At 34.2% G+C, this 6,499-nt stretch overlaps 1 long non-coding RNA gene across 1 annotated transcript; it reads right to left on the bottom strand.

The window, feature by feature from the left end:
- Window positions 1-1,476: 1,476 nt before the first annotated feature.
- On the bottom strand, window positions 1,477-3,089 carry LOC122136463. The gene is made up of 3 exons (XR_006154147.1): window positions 2,976-3,089; window positions 1,956-2,087; window positions 1,477-1,544 (listed from the first exon to the last, which is right to left on the bottom strand). It is a non-coding gene; the product is annotated as an uncharacterized LOC122136463 (long non-coding RNA).
- Between the last annotated feature and the right edge of the window lie 3,410 nt (window positions 3,090-6,499).

The following is a 6,499-nucleotide window of genomic DNA, read 5'->3' as shown; positions in this document are numbered from 1 at the left end:
AAAGAGAGAAGAGAAACTTTTCTACAGGAGGTTCATCTGTGTTTTATATTGACACACATTTTCTCTAGTCCTTCACAGAAACGTTTGCAGAGTTTTAAAGATAGCAGTCATTCTTGTGTACAGACTCACATGTGTTTAACAATTTCTTTGAAGTACTTAATATATGAGACTAAATATAATTTTACAAATATTTGACTGATCTAATTAAAGATATTTTATTTTTCATTTTCTTTTTTGACTAAAATAGGGAGCAGAAATGTCAGCGCTACACAGTTCTGACACTATTTTAAAAGTTTATCACTTTGTTTATTGGGTGTAATAACAGTAACAATGTTGTTGTAAAAATTACTGTATCCTTTTGACCCCGAGTCCAAGTCTGAGCTGAACGTTTCACAGAGATAAGCTTTTATTTTGCAACTCTCTAACCTTTCAGATACAAACTCATAAAGTTATACATTTTCTTCTTCACTGTAACAACTTTATGTTCTGAAGTTTCAACATAAAATACAGTAATGTAGGTGTGGTTTATTGTATTTTATGTACAGTGTATTTAGGTGTGTGTAGCTGATGTTGAACACAGGAAACTGGGAGAAAATGCACTGCAGCTTCATAAAGCGTGCTGTACACAAGCTAACCTTTGGGTCGTACGGCTCAGGAACAGAGTTATTAATAAATCTTAAACACTGATTCCAAACAAAGAGGGTTTGCTTTCACATCCAAACACACAGCGTCTCCACAACATGACGACAACACTACAACTCACTGAAGCCTCGTCTCATTGTGATAGCATTACGCTAATATTTCACATTGTGATGCTATCACATTGTGGACTTCAGTCAAGGCATTTTAATCATTTCTGGATCAGTGTTCTCTGTTAGATAGAATAAATCACTTTACAGGAGACTATGACCTTTGTAACTTTGAAGATCTTACACAAACAGATATATTACACACTAAAGAAAGATTAAAACAATAAAAAGCATCAGATAACCCTTTAAGTACAGACCCAGTGCTGAAGAGCGACTGTAAACTGACTGTAAATGATGATTCTGATTTTCTGAGATATTTATCACCTATTGGCTATTTTTAAAATATCAATGTTATTTTTAATTAGGAAGTTATGAAGCTCTGAAGTTCTGCAAATCATTTGTAAATATAAAACAAAGTTTGTTAAGGTTTTGTTTTTTCCAGCAAAGCTCTGAAACTGCAGCAGTGTTTAAAATGATTCTCTGAAAGCAGACTCAGTCTTACCTCTGTTTCTGTGAGAGACTCATCTTTCCTCTCTTCTCTGACATACATATTCATTTAAAAAAAAAAAAACCCTGGCTACGTGTTCTGTACTAGACTAACTGAGACTTGTCATAGCACTTGTATACCGTTGTTGTTCTCTTGTTGATCTGATTGTTTCTACTGTTCTCATTTGTAAGTCGCGTTGGATAAAAGCGTCTGCTAAATGATTAAATGTAAATGTAAATGTACTGCAGATGAACAGCTCAACACTGAGATCTTTGTGTCTCTGAAGACGATCAGATGCTCATCATGACCTGGACATGACAATGAGATCAAGATCATGATAGTTCAGAGGAAGAAATTATGAACAAAATAACTAGTGCTGGATCTTTGAGTTATTAAGCAATCAATATAAAAATAAAATATGCTACAAATATACTGCCATGTAATAATCTCTTCAGATCACTAAAATAAAAGAACACTTTTAGAATTATTCTTAATGCTACATTTTTACAGATTTGTATATAGACTTGTAAAAATGTTTTAACACACGTCGATCGTCTTTAAACGGTTTGTTTTATTAATATCTCTCTGTTTCTCGGTGGTTTGTTTCTTCGGCGACAGACAGGTGTAAGTTATAACTTAACAAATCACGCTTCACACAGCTCTGAAATGCGTTCATCATTCTCCTAAATAAGTGTAATGGTGAAAGTATTCAGACTTACTTGCAGTAGTTCAGACGATCTTGTGCTGCAAGAACAGAATCCAGAAGTCTTTAAAACACTTTCGGTTTGTGATCGCTGTTAAACACCTGTGCGATCTTCACGATTGATGTGTGTCACCTGACACGACTTCATCTTGGAGAAAATCAAAGTCCAGTGTACAAAATTCCCTGCCTCACGCATGCGCGAGTCGAACTTTTTCAGTTCGGCAGCATCCAGCATAGTAATTGATACGGAGTTTCCCTGGCTTCATTCCTTTAAAGTCTGACTCCTCCTCCCTGTGACAAAGCTGTGCGGTAATAACTCCGTAAGTAATAATATTTATTATCACAGTAGATGTGTTTTTCAGAGTGTGTCATAGTGAAATTCAGTTTTATTTTACCTCAGGAAAATGATTGCATCGGTATAAATTCAATAGCTGTGATCCTCACGTATTTGACGAATCATTTCAAAGATGCATATTTATTTGCATAAGAGCGTTGCTTGTCATGTGTCTCAATGTAAATATTTATTCAGTCTCTGACCAGCATTTTAATAATTATTACAATGAGCACACGAGAGCGCTAGAACAGCGCGCAGATACACGGTGTAATTTGACACCACTTATAAGCATCAGCAGTCCCGGTCTGTTAATAAGGCTGCATTTAGTGCTCATACTGTATGTTAAAAATAAGCTCTTGTTTAGTTTGTTTACTATTGCCTCAGACAATTATATAGTTCTATATAGAGTTCCTATAGCGTATATAGTTTTATCTTTCCATCTGTCATTTCTCATTTCATATTATAACATATATTTATCATCTTCATTTGTTCTCTGACAGAAACCACATTTGTGCATATTCACGCAAATAAACATTGAGACTGGACATGTTCACTCTGGAGTAGCTGCAGTCTCTTTCAAACCGGAGAAATAGGCCAGCTGAGTTCCAACCATCCTTCTTCTTTCAAAATATCTTTTGTGTTAACAACAGATCTCGTGCAGCAGCGCCACCAACTGGACAGGAATGTGAAGCACAAACACACCTGCTTTCTCCTTCTTCTTCCTTCTAACAGCAGATCACAAACTAAAACAGTGCACTAGCGCCACCTGCTGTTTCTTCATATTCTCCCTCTCAATCTGCTCCATTCACCTCCTTCTGCTACATTTTTGTGTTTTTTTTTTTTTTTTTTTTAAATAAAAGGTGACAAATCATGTACAAGAAAAGATGGATATGAGTTATTGTTTTTTTCCACTACTCGCGATCTTCCTTATCAACTGATACTTTAATGGTAGATCGATAAACGAGCGAGTCATTAGCCAGTAAAATGGAATGACGGTTATTTTTAAATTCCGCAAGCGCGCAGATCTCTACGGAAGACAGCTGAAGCGCGTGCATATCAGAGGCGCTGAAAAGGAAAATATAACAAACAATGTGACGTTTTTCAAGAGTTAAAACGAGTAGCCTAGTTAATATATATTTTTAGTTCAGTATTTGAATTTGAATCTATTGATAGGATATATTGTCAACCTTGACTGTTTTTGGTTAATTACAGTAGTTCCAAACAAAGATAACAGCAGGACAGTCGCGCGGCACTTGCTTCAACACAGCGGTGTTTCGTTACCGAATGAGTCGTGTTTTTGAATTTTGAATCATTTGAGTCAATGATTCAGTGGTCCATTCATAAAGACAGGCACTTGCTTCAATCTTGAATCAGCCGTATGAACGAATCGTTTGAAGGCATGCTTCAATGACTCATTAATTATCACTTGCTGCCACCTATTTGTATGTATATATATATATATATATATATATATATATATATATATATATATATATATATATATATATATATATATATATATATGAATAATAATTAAAATACCAAGCTCACAACATTATTGTACTGTCTGTGTCAAAGCATCTGAATGCCACTCCAGTCACTTCTGTTTCTTCTGCAGTGGAAAGATCGGTTTTGTTGATACTGATTTAATTTGATTGGTAACAGCCCTATATTGTCTTATTATATTAAGTGAAATTTATATACAAAATGGAATAATTTGATATGAAAGATGACATGCATTTAATACGTTTAGGGGAAAATACCCTTTAAACAGGTCAAAAATGACCTGGAAAACAATTTAAATAGATTTTGTATGCAGTATTAAGTCATATAAAATATAATTTCCTAACAACAAAATTGTGGCCAGTGAAAATTCTGAGTGGCTAGTAGATTTAGAAAACCACTAGACATAGTGGCTGATTTCCAAAAAAGTTAATGTCAAGCACTGGCTACAACTGTCTGATAGTGAGCTAACGTTGCATATAAGATAAACAAAAAACTAAAGACTTCGGTTCTAACATATTTGACCCTGGACGACAAAAGCAGTCTTAAGTCTCTGGGGTATATTTTTAGCAATAGCCCAAAATACATTGTATGGGTCAAAAATTATCGATTGTTTCTTTTATGCCAAAAATCATAAGGATATTCAGTAAAGATCATGTTCCATGAAGATATTTTGTACATTTCCTATAATAAATATATAAAAAACTTAATTTTTGATTGGTAATATGCATTGCTAAGAATTCATTTGGACAACTTTAAAGCTGATTTTTCTCAGTATTTTAAGTTTTAGGCACCCTCAGATAACAAAACATCAAATATTTGTATCTCGGCCAAATATTGTCCGATCCTAATAAACCATACATCAATGGAAAGCTTATTTATTCAGCTTTCAGATGATGTATAAATCTCTATTTCAACAAATTGACAATAAAGACTGGTTTTGTGGCCTGGGTCACATATCAGTAAATCAGTGGGCCTACCAAACAATCATAAAAGAAAGAAGAAATATATCTTAACGTTGTTGTTGAAAAAGTCTTCCCTCTTTGCAAGAAATCTTCTAGTCAAGAAAGCCTAGCTGCCAGAGATCATATAATAGGCTAGTTTCTAGTTCAGTAGTGAAAATATCTTTAATATCTCACTTGTGATTATCTATAAATTAAAAAACAAGGACAATGTTCATTAAGGACATACAAAGGTATGTTTTTTGTTTTTAATTGTTGTGGTTTCCAACTTCCATATAATAATATTAGAATTCATAATTATTATGAGCGATGTTTGTAGGTCAAACTGACCATAGTTTAAATACAGTTCAGCAAAAGTCAGGCTATGAAACAGTAAATAATAAACACTACAACTAGCGCGAACAGAACATAATATAACAAGATTATGACTTTATGAATCCACAATACAAAAAAGTATGTAATCAGTGAAGCTGGCAGTGCCCTCTTTTGGTGATAATAATCACTAGACGATTGCTTCCATAACCAGCCAGCTACATTAGTCCGGCTTTTACAGTTTATCTGCTGGATGATGTGAAATGAACGTGGTGTAAAACGGGGGCATTTCCGAGGACAGGACACCAACAACCAGGACTGTCTCCAGAAAATGTGGACGGCTGGTTCCCTAAATTAAATAAAATAAAAACAATGAATAAATGAATAAAAGAAAGAAAGCCCAAAATGCAATCAATATGGCTTTTAAATGTAACAAAAATTATACAGTTATTCTTGATGCAAGAAAAATCAGCAGACAATAAAAACTGACAATAAAAGTTTAATTACTCGGTAAAGCAAATATAAAACATAAGTAAAAGTGGAAACAAACCACACAGATCTAGATTTTTATAGACTTACAAGAAAACCAAATTATCTCCCGAAAATAAAACTGAAGAAATGGCCAACAGCAAAATTACAACAATATATTTTACATCTGCATTTTCTAACTACACTATAAGTGGAAGAATAAAAACAACAGTGAAGAACAATTTAAAAATAATGCATTCAGAACAACAGTTTGAACTTGTAAAAATCTTCTTTCTTTCATAAAAGCTTAAACTAAAAAAAAATTATACATACACATTATAAGAGAACTTGAACATAAAATTGTTATACAACAGTGAAACTATCAGATCTTGTCCATCTTTGAGTTGATCTGAATCTCACAGATGAAACTGTTGATTCTGAACTTTATTTACTGTGAAAACTTTAGATGTTGTTTCTTTGTCCTGTATCTCACACTGGCTGGTTAGGACAGAATTTATTACTCAATGCATTAGAGTGTCACGTTTGGCGAGGTTGAAACCTAAGATTTGAAAGTGCTGGATCTATGATCTACTTACTGTGTTTGTTTTTCGTATGCTTACATAAAGTTGATGAATGACGGAAACTCGTCCCACATGCAGGCAGTGCAGTGATACGGTTACTCTCCAGTGTGGATCCTCTCGTGTGATTTCAGAGTTTCTTTCAGTGATTGAATTTCTTGTCGCAGTGTGAACACAGTAAAGGGTTTTCTCTCCAGTGTGGATCTTCTCGTGCCGTTTCAAATGTGGAGCTGTAATAAAGGTCTTCTCACACTCAAAGCACATGTGATCTCTCACACCAATATGTTTCTTCTGATGTAGTTTTAAATTCTTCAGCCAGTGAAAAACTCTTGCCACATGAGGAACATGAATGTGGTTTCTCCTTTGAATGAACTTTCATGTGCTCCTTCAGGACTGAAGCACA

This window comes from Cyprinus carpio, chromosome B3 (assembly GCF_018340385.1).
Source record: "Cyprinus carpio isolate SPL01 chromosome B3, ASM1834038v1, whole genome shotgun sequence".
In the NCBI taxonomy this organism is placed as follows: Eukaryota; Metazoa; Chordata; class Actinopteri; order Cypriniformes; family Cyprinidae; genus Cyprinus; species Cyprinus carpio.
This window is presented reverse-complemented; position numbering and strand designations above follow the sequence as displayed.